Source organism: Elephantulus edwardii, unplaced genomic scaffold (assembly GCF_000299155.1).
Source record: "Elephantulus edwardii isolate Elephantulus edwardi_28Jun2011 unplaced genomic scaffold, EleEdw1.0 scaffold00101, whole genome shotgun sequence".
In the NCBI taxonomy this organism is placed as follows: domain Eukaryota; kingdom Metazoa; phylum Chordata; class Mammalia; order Macroscelidea; family Macroscelididae; genus Elephantulus; species Elephantulus edwardii.
Window position 1 is genome coordinate 9,496,932 of NW_006399851.1, and position 13,442 is coordinate 9,510,373.

Here is a 13,442-nt window from a genome sequence, read left to right on the forward strand (position 1 = left end):
CATCCATCCTGACGCTGCCAATTGGTCCAGTGGTGAGAATCTTTGTCTTCTTGACATTGAGCCTCAGTCCATACTGAAGGCTGCAGTCCTTGACCTTTGCAGCAAGTGCATGAGGTCCTCCTCAGTTTCAGCAAGCAGGGTTGTGTCATCTGCATAACGGAGATTAGTCATTGATAATTCTCTGGTGCATAACAAGTAATTGCAAGGACCATGGCCTGGATCAGGCACACCTATTTCTCTAGACTTGACATCATTGCTCTTTAGCATTTTTGATTGGTCTCTGACAGCAGACCTCACCAATGGAATTCATCTTTTGATTTCTTGACTGCTGGTGCTAAGAGTGTTGATTGTGGAAGCAAGCTAAAATTGTTAACAACCTCAATCTCCTCTCCATCTGTCGTGTTATTTGCTGGCAATTGACCCAGTGGTGAGAATCTTTATCTTCTTGATGTTGATCTTCAATCCATATTGATGACTACAGTCCTTGACCTTCTGCAACAAATACCTCAGATCCTTTTCAGATTTGGCAAGCAAGGTTTTGTTATCTGCATAATGCAGGTTGTTGATGAGTGTTCATGATGAGACATTCCTTCTCATAAAGTCCAGCCTCCCAAATGATCTGTTCCACATATAGATTGAAAAGTTATGGAGACAGGATACATTCCTGAGGCACTCCTTTCCTGATTTTGAACCATGCGGTGTTTCCTTGTTCTGTTCTGTCAAGGTTAGTCACTACTTGTGATCCACACAGTCAAATGCCTTTGCATAGTCAATGAAACAAAGACAGGCATCCCTCTGGTACTCTTTGCCTTGCCACTATTGGTTAGCCACTTGGAATCATAAAGCCCATGAATGGTTGAGTTATCAACTAGGAATAGGCTGCACACTTTAGATCTAAGTCTTGAGAATCTACCTATTCCTCATTTATCTATAAAGCTCTTTAAGGCTGCTGATGTGAAGTCCTTGAAAGAGGAGAATACCCAGGAATATAGGAAAATCTCCATCAGCAGAAACTGTCTAAAGCCACACCACTAGAGGTAAAAGGCAATTTCCTTTCGTGCTATTCACATCATTAGAAAACCTGCTGGATGATTAGCTCTGTCTCAGTGACACAAAACAACAATAGTTGGAAAAGGGGGTGTGTTTACCATAGTTGAGTTAAGCAGCTTTGCACTCAGAAAGATCTGAATTCCAGTCCTTCATTGTATCGCTTACTGACTGTGTGACCTTGGATGTGAGTTTAATTTTCAAGGCAATCCAGACACAGAGGTTAAAATGAGGGAAATGAGACTGAGAAGAAGTTAGATGTGTAAGATGATTAAAACTCTGCCTTCTCCTGTAGTGTTCATTAAATATGTGGTGGATGCATACTGTTTTTATTGTTGCTGCTGTTAGCAGAGATCCTAACATAGGACAGAACTTGTCTCCCTTAATGATAATGATATAAAAGAAAACTTGCACTTATATAGGCCAAGAAACAAAACAAAATAAATTCTAGTGAACTGTGATTCTTTTTTAAAATTTTTCTTATTTATTGATTTTAATGAAAGTTTACAGAGACTTAGGGTTTCCATTTATTCATTGTTGCACTTTTCTCTCTGCCCACTCCCTCACCCCCAATTCACTCTCCTCCTTGAAAAGTAGAAGAAAAACCTCTTACATTGTTATGCAATCCCTCTCCCCAAGCGCACTCCAGTGTGCAGCCTTCAGGCTGGACTCCCATAGTGACAATAATACCCAATCATATATCTCTTTTAAACAGTTCTCTCCTTCATCTGTTTCAATGCAGTATACGTCATTTATTCACTCCTTCTCTGTCTTCCCTCAACCCCAATGTCAGTTTCACCCCAGTAAGAATAGCAAAATTTAACAGAACTGCAAATATCAAATGGTGGTGAGGTTGTGGAGAAACTGGAACCCTTATTCACGCTTGGTGAAAGTGTAAAATGGTGCAACTGCTACAGAAGGCTGTATGGCGCTTTCTCAAAAATTTACAAATAGAAACACCATTTGACCCAGCAATTCCACTACTGGGAATATATCTTAAAGAAACCATAACTGCCACCCAAGCAGATAAATGCAGACCCATGTTTCTTGTGGCTTTGTTTGCAATAGCAAAGAGTTGGAAGCAACTCAAGTGCCCATCAACAAATGAATGGATAGAGAAGCTCTGGTATATTCACATAATGGACTACTATGCAGCATTGAAAAACAAAGAATTCATGAAATATTATGCAAAATGGGTGACCCTGGAGGACATTATGAACTGTGATTCTTACTGACCCCCTTTTTATGACTTTGGCATTTTGAGGGCAGATCACCAGGTCTTTCTTCTGAGGTATCTCTTGGTGGACTGACCAACTGATTAGTAGTTGAGCACTTAATTGTACCACCCTTTATGTTAATGCAACCATTCAAAATTTGCAAAGTACTCTTGGTTCAAGATGCTTATGGGAATGGTACTCACTTGAGGAACTGACCTTCTTAGAGGAACAATACTTGCATTCTTACAGATACTGATTTTTCTATTTTTAAGAAAGAGAAGGACTTTTCAATCTATGAATACCAATGCATCTGTTGTACTCCACCAAGCAGAGGTGTGAACTCCGTACAAAGGCTGCATGAGAATGCCAACTCTGTTTCTCTGATCTAATGCCTCTCACTGATACAGACTTAAAGATTCCAAGAGAGGTGGGAGTGTGGAGGTCCCCATGCAGTGGTGTCTGTAGATGAAGGATCATACCTCCAACAGAGAAGGGCTTTCCCATTAACCCCAGTTTCTTATTCCTGTGCCTTACAGTTTATTGCTCCATTGCTTCCTTGTTGCCTTCCATAGTAAGTTGAATGATCTCAAAAGCTATGTCTACTGAGACTTGTCAGTGTGATCATATTTGAAGAAAGGGGCTCTGCAGACGTAGCTAAGTTAAAGATCTTAAGATCAGATCATTCTGGATTTTTCTGGTCTCTAAATTTAATGACCTGTACCTTCCTTTTTAAGAGAAAAAACAAAAGTCCTGCTTTTGAGTCTATTCAAACTCATAATGACCCTCCATTGGGTATCCAAGACTGCCAATCTTTATGGGAAGAGTCTGCCCATTTTCTTGCAAGGAACAGCTGGTGGATTCCAACTATTGACCTCTGCGTTTGCAGGGCAACATATAATGCACCATGCCACCGGAGTTCCTTATAAAAGAAAGGCAGTGTAAAAGGTTTGAGATGGAAGAGAAGGTACTGTGAAGATAGAGGCAGAGGTTAGAGAAAAACATAAGCCAAAGAATTCTCAAGACCTTGAGAAGCTGAAAAAGTTTCTGTAGACCCTCAAAAGACAGTATGTCCTGTCCACTCTTTGATTTTTTTTAAAAAAAAATTATTTCTCCTTCTCCAGAACTGTGAGCAAATGGGTTTCTATTATTTTAAGGCACTAGGTTTGTAGCAATTTATTATAGCAATTCAAAACACATGCACATTCTTCTTCCTCACCTTTCTAAAGCTCAACAAAATGAAGCATTGAACTTTACGTAGGGAGCTCTGTTGACTTAATGGTGAGGAATTGTGCTGCCAACCCAAAGGCATATGGCTCAGATCCACCAGCTGCTCTACAGGAGAAAAACGGACAGGCTCCTCCTGTGCAGTTCATTGCCTTTGAAGGACTTCTGGAGGGCCACCCATTGAGTCCACTTGGTCTCAACAGTGCTCACCACCAACAACAGGGGGAAATACTAAGTGTAGCTCCTAACAGTTCTTGAAGGATGGAATGTCAGAGATGCATGTACACAAAAGAGTAATGCTTCCAGTACGGGAGGGAGAGAAAGCTATTTCCCACCCCCTTTATATTTCCTCCACTTCATCCGTTGCTCTCAGTCACAGAAGGGAATTGCTGAGCAAAGTCTGGCATTTTCTGGTTCTGTGCCTGGAATGCAAAACCAGCACAAGGAAAGTTGAGAGAATTCCCAGGATGCCAGCATGCAGTTCCTTGGGCTGCCTGGCTGGGGCTTTTCTTTTGCTTCCCTGATGTCCCAAGGTTGCATGTTAACAGATGAATGTTTCCTGAGTTGAATCACAAAATCAAGCAGCCTCAGTCCTCAGGAAGGCCCCTCCATGGTGCACATGGTTTGTGATCAACTACTAGCCCCAAGGTTAATGATTTTAATCCACTCAAGTAGCACTATGAAAGCTTGGAAAGTCAGCTTCTGTAATGATTACAATCGGGAAAATACTATGGAGCAGTTATAGTTTATAACACATGAGGTCTGGTGGCTTAGTGAAAAGGATTTGTGCTACCAACCCAAAGGCATGTGGTTGGAATCCACCAACTGCTCCTTGGGAGAAAGATGTGTAGTCTCTTCCCATGTGATTTACTACCTCTGAAAACCCCCTGGAGGGTCAGCTAGGTTCCAATTTGACAGTACTTATCAAAAACAACACATGGCATCACTATGACTTGATATTGAAATAATAGCAATGGGTTGGTAGCTTCAGGTGAGTTTAAAACAGAAGCCCTCTTTGCTAGAGATGGTCAAATATTATGTTAAAAAATAAATGATGAGTATAGAGTAATTAATGGATATGAAACAGCTATGTTAAACATCTGTTTACTGGAAGTCAGGGATTGAATTATATCCCCCCAAACCATCTATGGTAGTCTCAACCCCTAGTGAACTTGTGAACATGACCTGGTTTGGAAACTGAGTCTTTGAACATGTCAATTAATACCAGGTCATACCAGATAATGGCACCCAAATATGTAGGCTGTGGCATCCAAAGATCAGGGTCACTTGAGATGAAATGTAAATCTGGAGAAAGAAAACCACATACATATAATCTATTGTTTATATGTAATGAAAATACATATAAATGTATATTTATATGAGAATATAAATGAGAATATCTGATTATTTTTCTCTTCTATAAAGGATAGAAGGCAAGTGCTTCTGCATTGAAGTTTCCTGATAGAAACTTAGCAGAATGGAGGGCACAGTTTCTGTGAAGGCCACTGAAACCACAGGGAGAAGAAAGAGTTGCTACTCCCCCAGAGAGTATGAAATACTTTAGAAAATTAGTCAGATACAAAAATAAGTCATAAAATGTCACTATTTTGAGCACTGGTGGCTCAGTTTGTAGGGAGTTGCACTGTTAATCCAAAGGCTATGCCTCTCTAGAGGTTCGAATCCACCCACAGCTCCGCAGGAGAATGCTGAGCAATTTCCTTTTGTGTGATTTCTAGCCTGTGAAGCCCTGCAGGGCCAGCTATGAGCTGGTTGTGACTGGATGGCAATGACTTAATAGCCACCTTAGGCTATTAAGGGAGCCCCAGTGCTATCAGCAGGGAAGTGGTGACAGCCAGGGTGGCAACAGAAACACAAGGAGGTGAAAAGAGAAATAAGAAATGCTGGCAAGGGAAGTCTCTGCCTTTCCCTCAGTGACCCCCCTCTCTGCAACACATCTACCTGTAACTCTTATTTTAAATTAAGAAAATATTGTTTGAAACATCTCTAAAATATTTTCATTTCTCCCAAGAGTTGGAAGCAGCAGGTATTTTGGAAACGTCTTTTTCCTCATTTCCTGGTCAAAATTTTTAGATTAAAGAAACCCACCTACCTACTTTCAGTTGACTCCTTTCTCTACAAGTGAGCAGCAATACTCCCCACTTTACAAAAATAATTTTCTTTTTTGTGGGAGGTTTTTTCCCCCTTCTATTTCTTAATTTGTGCTATTGTGTTTTTGTGCAGGACTAACTTTAGTTGATACCAGAGCTTACTCTAAGTCTATAGGCTACTTTATAACAGTTTTGTTAAGTTTGGAAATCAGGGTCTTTGAGAGGAAAAGCTGAGAGAGAACCAGCAGCATGTGATTTCAGCTCACTGACCTGAAGAGTTAGCCAGCTGCTCCGCAGAAGGAAGACAGGCAGTCACCTCCCCACGTGATTCACTTCCTCTGAAAACCTGATAGAAGGGCAGCTATGGGCCGGCTCGATGGTACGTAACAACCACCTGAAGAGTAAGTAAAGGAACTCTGGTGGTGCAGTCCTTAGTGAGTCACGCTGTTAACTAATGCTGTGCATCTCCATCAGTTTGAATCCACCAACAATTGCAAGACAGAAAGATGGGCAGTCTTCTCCCTTTATGACATTGTTATTGTTAGGTGCCCTCGAGATGAGTACGACTCAGACTGACTATATAAACAGGTCTGAACCCTGTCCTATTCTGTCCCATCCTCATCATCTCTGACACACTTGAACGCATTGTTGACAGTCTGTGTGTCAATTCATCTGGTTGAGAGTCTTCCCCTTTTATAACGTGCAGTCTCAGAAAACTGATGGAAGGCCACTGTGAGTGGCAAGTAACTAGATGGCAGTGAATTAATGAGTGAGGGAACTTGAAGGGTAAGGTGGCCTGGTGGCTCAATGGTGAGATGCTCTACTGCTGAATGAAATATATCAGTGGTTCAAATCCACTCACAGGCTCTGATTGAGAAAATACCAGACTGTGCCCATCGTATAGAGCCAGGAAGGACTAGTCCTTGGAGAAGGACATCATGCTTGGAAGTGTGGAGGAACAGGGCAGGAGAGGAAGAGCCCGGATGAGATGGATTGATACAGTAACTGGGGCAATGGGGGTTGGTGTGTCAGAGTCGGTGAGATTGACCCAGGATAGAGCAGGATTCAGAGCTAGTGTGCATAGGGTCACTATGAGTCACAGTCCACTTGATGGCACATAAACACCACCACCACCACCACCAACACAGATAAGGGAGCTCTGATGGCCTAGTGGTAAGAAACTGTGCTGCTATCCCAACAGCATGCAGTTTGAATCCACCAGCTGCTCTGCCTCTCATGCAATTTACTGTCCCTGAAAACCCACTGCAGGATGAGCTACGGGTTCCAACTCAATGGTACATAACAACAGAATGTTACAGATAACTGTGTTTTCACCACGAAGACTCTTAACTTACACAGTAGGAGAGCTAGTAATTCATTTCATCAACATATCAGTGAGACTGAAGCTGGAATATTTCATGAACTTGTGTTTTCATGTAATGAATATACCATGCATTACATTGAAATAGAAAAGATTGAAACTGTCAATGAATTCATCTTACTTGGATCCACAATCAACACATTTATTATCAGTATCAGGAGACCACGAGGTGAGTTGCACTGGGAAAGTTTGCAGTCAGGGACCTCTCCAGCTTACTGAGGAACAACGATGCCAGTTTGAAGACTAAGGTGCTCCAGATTTAGGCCATGTGTTTTGCAGTCACTTCTTATGCATCTGAGAGTTGGACAATGAATAAGAATGACAGAAGAATTGATGCCTTTGAATTGTGTTGGAGAGTCCCATGGATTACCAAAAGAACAAACAGGTATGTCTGGGAGAGAGTGCAGCTGGAGTGCTTCTTGGAGGCAAAGATGATAAGGCTGTGTCTCACACACTCTGCACATGTTTTTAGGAGGGACTGTTCCTTGGAGAGGGGCATCATGCTTGGAAAGGTGGAAGGTCAGTGAAAGAGAGGAATACCTTCTGTGAGATTGATTGACACTGTGACTGCTGCAATGGACTCAAGTATGTCAGAGATTGTGAGGGTGCCACAGAATAGGACAGGGCTCAGATCTGTTGTTCATAGAGTCACTATGAGTCCTACCTAACTTGACGGCATTTAACAACAACTTTAGGGAACCCTCATGATGAAAATGGTTAAGCACTTGGCCATTAACTGAAGGGTAGGTAGCTTGATCGCATCCAGTACCTCTGTGGGGAAAAGACTATCTTCTCCTGTAAAGATTAAAACCTATAAAATCCTACAGACAAGCTCTTCTTTATCACGTACAGGGTGACAGAGTCAGAACCAATTCAGTGGTTCACAATAAACACATACCCATATCTATAAAATATTGTGATTATTTGAGATGGTTTTATGATGAAAGTGTATATTACAGCATATTATCCCATTTGTCACCAGATCACCCAAAATATTCACAATAGACATGTGAATGTGCAAAAAAATATCTAAAAACAGTACTCATAGTGCACTTGCTTGATGCCCTTGAACGGCATGGTTGTAGGAAGGTTGCTGGAGCAAGACAAAAGTAGGAGTCAAAAAGTGGCATTGGGTGGGTGGACCAGGCTCACATGTTCTGGAGCATTTATATTTTGTAAAGAGTCAGACTCGTGTGTTTGTTTTCTATAGATTATATTTCAAATTCTGTTCTGAATGAACTTAGCCGTCTTACTCCATCACGTTCATTGCCTCTGATGGCCCTGTCCCCCAGCTGCTGTTGATCTCTCCCTGGAGTGTGAAGGATCATTAATCTTGCAAGTTCTCTTTCTCAGTGTTTTTGTGTTGGATACTCCCCTCTTCTTCTCTGCTGAGCTTTTAAAACAGATTGGTCCATTTTTACTTACCTTTGGAAGATTTGCTGCGTGTCTTCTTTGAAACAAATTGTGAAAAGAAAAAAAAATCAATGAACTGAGTCTAGCTGGTGTTGAAACAATTCTGTCCCCATGGTGTGGATTTTTATTTGGTCATCCTCTCCTGCACTGAAATTGGCAGAAGCGTTTACCATAAATTGGAATTTAGAAAATGTTTTTTAATCATTGTAATCAGAAATTATTCTCCAGGGCTAGTGAAGCAATTAAGTCTTGCCTTCTTCTCTACATTGTTTGGGAGAGACACTCTGGCCCAACCTTACCTCCAACAGCCTGTGATAGAGAAATTTGTGAAGAGCCTGACCTCTTCCGTCCACCTTATTCTAGTGGAGCTTTGCAATGCACAGGACTCTTGGCTTCTCGTGGAAAGAGAAAGGATTATGTCTACACGAGCAAGAGAGGAGCAGCAGAATTAGCTACTGAATACAGTAACCAAGATTTCCTGAATGAAAAAAGAAAAGGCTGCAGAGTTTGGTGGTTCCTCACAAAGTAAAACAGAATTACCATTCTTGGCCATCTATTCTCAATTAATAGGTTCTCTTTATGGTTAACATGGCTAATTAATGATTTAATTTGCTATATAAGATAACCACCATATGCTCTTAATGTGACAAAAGTAGCCACATAAGATTGTCATTGCCTCATAACCCTGTAATATTTTGAATTCCTACATACCACCTTAAGTAGGACAGCAGACACTGTCTTGATTCACCTTCGCTCCTCTGGGAGCATTTTCAAGTCCCTGTTCAGGCACCTCATGTAGCTATTTAGGGGCTGGGGCCTGAGAACAAGGTCAGCCCTGCACCTTTTGTTATGACAATAGTTATAGAAAGGCATCAAGCCTTTTGCTCACAGCAACAACAACATCTAAGATCAAAGACTGCAGTCTTCAATATGCATTGAAGTTCAACATCAAGAAGACAATGATTCTCACCACTGAAACAGTTGGCAGCACCATGACAGATGGAGAAGAGAATGAAGTTGTTAACAATTATAACTTGCTTGGCTCTACAATTAACACTGTTGGCACCAGCAGTCAGGAAATCAAAAGAAAGTTGCACTGTAAAAATCTACTGTCAGGGACCTCTCCAGAGTGCTGAGAAGCAACAATATCAGTCTAGAGACTACGGTGTGCCTGAGTGAGGCTATAGTCTTTGCAATTACTTGCTATGCATCAGAGAACTGGACAAAGGATGACAGAAGAATTGATGTCCTTGAGTTGTGGTGCTGTAATAGCATGGGCCACCAAGAAAACAAATAAGTCTGTCTTGGAGAGGGTGAAACCAAGTTTCTCCTTGGAGGCTAGGATTTTGAAACTGTCTCACAAACTTTGTGCATGTGGCCAGGAGGGACTGATCCTTTGAGTAGTACATTATGCTTGAAAGGGTGGAGAGACAGTGCTGGAGAGGAAGACCCCGGATAAGACGGATTGATACAGTAACCGGGACAATGGGAGTAGTTATGTCAGTCAGTGACACTGGCTGAAGACAGGGCAGGCTTCAGAGTTGTTGTACACAAGGTTGCTATGAGTCACAGGCAACTTGACAGCACATAACAATAAGAGAACTCTGGTGGCCTAGTGGTAAGAAACTACACTGCAATCCCAAAGGCTCATAGTTCAAATCCACCTGGTAGGTGCTCTGCAGCAGAAGGATAAGCAGTCTCCTTCTGTGCAATGTATGACCTCTGGAAACCTGCTACGAGGGCCAGCAATGAGTCAGTCCAACTTGATGGATTAAACAACAACAACAAAACACACACACAGAGTTGTTGTTGTTGTTGTGTGCTGTTGAGTCAGAACAGACCCATAGCTGAGCCCCCAGTGGGTTTTCAGAGGCAGTTAATTACAAGAGAGGGGATTGCTCATTCTTCTCCTTTGAGTAACTAGTGGTTTCGAAATGCATGTCTTCAGGATTGCAGCACAGCTTCTTGTCACTAGGCCACAAGCACAAACTATAGGGAACTCTAGTGACATAGTCTGTTGGAAGTTGCACCGCTAAGGTGGTTTGAATCCACCAGTGTCTCTATGGGGAAAAGATAGGCAATTTCCTTTCCTGTGATTTACAGCCTTGGAAATTGGAAACCCAGTGGTTGGTGAGTTTATGAATTGGTTCTGAATCCATAGCAATGAGTGAGTGAGTGAAAAAAAAAATACATACACACACTCACAGAGAGAGGGAGGGAGAAATATGTGTAGGATCTTTCTCTCCATGGATAGATAGCTCTGAAGGCCTAGTTTTAAGAAGCTGTGCTGCAATCCCAAAGGTATGAGTTTGAATCCATCAGCTACTCCACAGGAGAAGGATGAGCTATCTCCTCCCACGTGATTTACTGCCTCTGAAAACCTGCTGGTGGGTCAATTATGGGTCGATTCCAACTTGACAGCGCATAACAACAACTATATCCATGGGTAGGTAGGTAGGTAGGTAGATGGTCATATATATCCACAGTAAAATAGGAAACTAAAAGAATATATTGTACATAATGGAACAGTCTACTTGAGGGTAATAAATGCTGCCTCCATCATAGCTAATTATTTGTTTGCTGCTTGCTGAATTGTTTAAGAACTTATTCCCACTGCTTGTTTTATATAAAGAAGGTTACTGTTTTCTGCAGTAAATGAGCTTTTGCTTTAGTACAATTACTTAGAAATGACAAAACCCACTGTGTCTTACGGCACATTAGTTCTTTGTAAGATTAACAACAAGCAAAAACATATCTTTGAGGAAAAAAGATGCTGCTATGGTCAGACTTAATCCCTATCAGCATGCCTCTTTTGCAGGGTCCTTTCTGGGACAGTGAAGTAGGAAGTGGCCTGCTGGATGGCCCCTATGGTGCTCTTTAAAGCTCCCAGGCTACCTTGATTCTGTAGAAACATAAAACAGAGATTACTCCACCAGTTTGCAAATTAGTTCAGATCCTTCTTTGGTTCTCATTTAGGACATTTGGACACTCCCAATCACTAGGAAGGGAATGCTGGTGGCTTCATGGTAAGAAATTGTGTTGTCCATTCAAAGGCATGAGTTTGAAATCAACGAGCTGCTTAGAGGGTGAGAGGTGGGGAGTCTCCTCCTGTGTGATTTACTGCTTCTGAAAACCTGCTGGAGGGTCTGCTATCAATCCATTCTTCTTGATAATACACAACAACAACAACAGAACCCCAGTGGCATAGTATGCTACGTCTTGGATTAACAATCAGAAGACCAGCAATCAGACTCCACCAGGTGCTCCATGGGAGATCATTGGCCATAGCCTTCTCTAAAGAGTGACAGCTTCAGAACCCTGACAGAAGGTCACTTTGGGTCAGAATCAACTTGCTGGCAATGTAGGGTATTTTTTTAAAATTTTTTATTTTTCTCCTCTAAGGTGCATACAGGCCATGGTCTTCGCAATCACTTGTTATGCATCAGAGAGTTGGACAATGACCAAGGAGGATAGAAGGGGAATTGATGCCTTTGAGCTGTGGTGCTGGAGAAGAGTATTGAGAATACCATGGACTGCTAGGAAAACAAACAGATTTGTCCTGGAAAGGGTTAAACCGGGTGGCTCCTTGGAGGCAAGGATTCTGAGGCTCCGTCTAACATATTTTGGACATGTTGTAAGGAGAGACAGGTCCTTGGAGAGGGACATCATGCTTGGGAGGGTGGAGGGACAGCGCAGGAGAGGAAGGCCCTCTATGAGATGGATTGATTCAGTGACTGGGATAATTGGGATGGGAGTGTCAGAGACAGTGCGATTGGCACAGGACAGAGTGGAGTTTAGGGCTGTTGTACATAGGGTTGCTATGAGTCGCAAGTGACTCGACGGCACATAACAACAACAACAACAAATCACCAATAACGATCTTTCATGTTGGCAATGGCTAAGCACTCACAAGCCCATCAAATGGTGGACAATTTGAATCCACCAATGACTCAAGGGCAGAAAAGACCTGGTGATGTGCTCTCATGAAAATGACAGTCTAGAAAACTCCACACAGCAGTACCACTCTGTCCTACAGGGTCTCAGTGAGGAGTAATTCACTCATTGGCAAACAACAATGATCACCATCATTGCTCTGCTGATTTGTAGTCTGGTCTCTGGCCTTTCCTCTTGTGCATTTGACGTAAAGCATTGCCTTGTCACTGACTGTGAACTTGGACTCCCTCAAGAAAGCTCTTGAGTCTGACTAGCTGGGCTTCAGGCTGCCTGAGGATACATCCTTCGGGTTCTATTTGGTCCTCAAGACTCTTCCCTGGTGGCGTCGTCCATAGGGAGCCTTGGACTTCGGCCATTGTGCTTTTACTGCAATTCGAGCCCTGTAGCTCTGCTGTTTCCTCCAACCCTGGGCTGCTTCAGAATGTGCATCCTCCAGCTTGCATTCCAGCCAACCTTAGGGACCATCAAGCTTCCTAGTTATCTCAGTAGTGTGATTTCCAGCAGGTCCAACAGCCCAGGCACTTAGTAATTTCTGTACTATGAATCACAGCATGGAATTTTCATGCAAAATCTGGATCTTGGTGGAGGAAGGGCTGAGGGGCAGAAGGGTGTTTTCTTCCTCAAGAGCTCTAAGCATAAGGACCATCCCTTAAATGTGTTACTCCTGTGCTTGTTTTCAAGTGCCCTCAAATTGATGTCAATGCACAGTGACCTTATGAATAATATGACACAGCCCTGCCCGATCCTACACCATTCTCATAATACCTGCCATGCTCCAGCCCCTATTTGCAGTCACCGTGTCAATCTATCTCATAAAGATTTGTCCTTTCTTACTTTTCTGAGCATGATGTCTTTTCCCAAGGACTATTACTGCATGACAGCTGAAAGTATGAGATGAAATGTCATCATCCTTGTTTCTAAAGAGCACCCTAAAGTTTAAAACAAACAAACACCCCCCCAAAAAAAACCTTCCTTCAACACAGATTTGTTTACTATTTTCACAAAACTATGGCTGACTCTGAGAAGAATGGGAATCCCAGAACACTTGATCATGCTAATGCGAAACCTATACTTGGACCAGGAGGCAGTCGTCAGAAC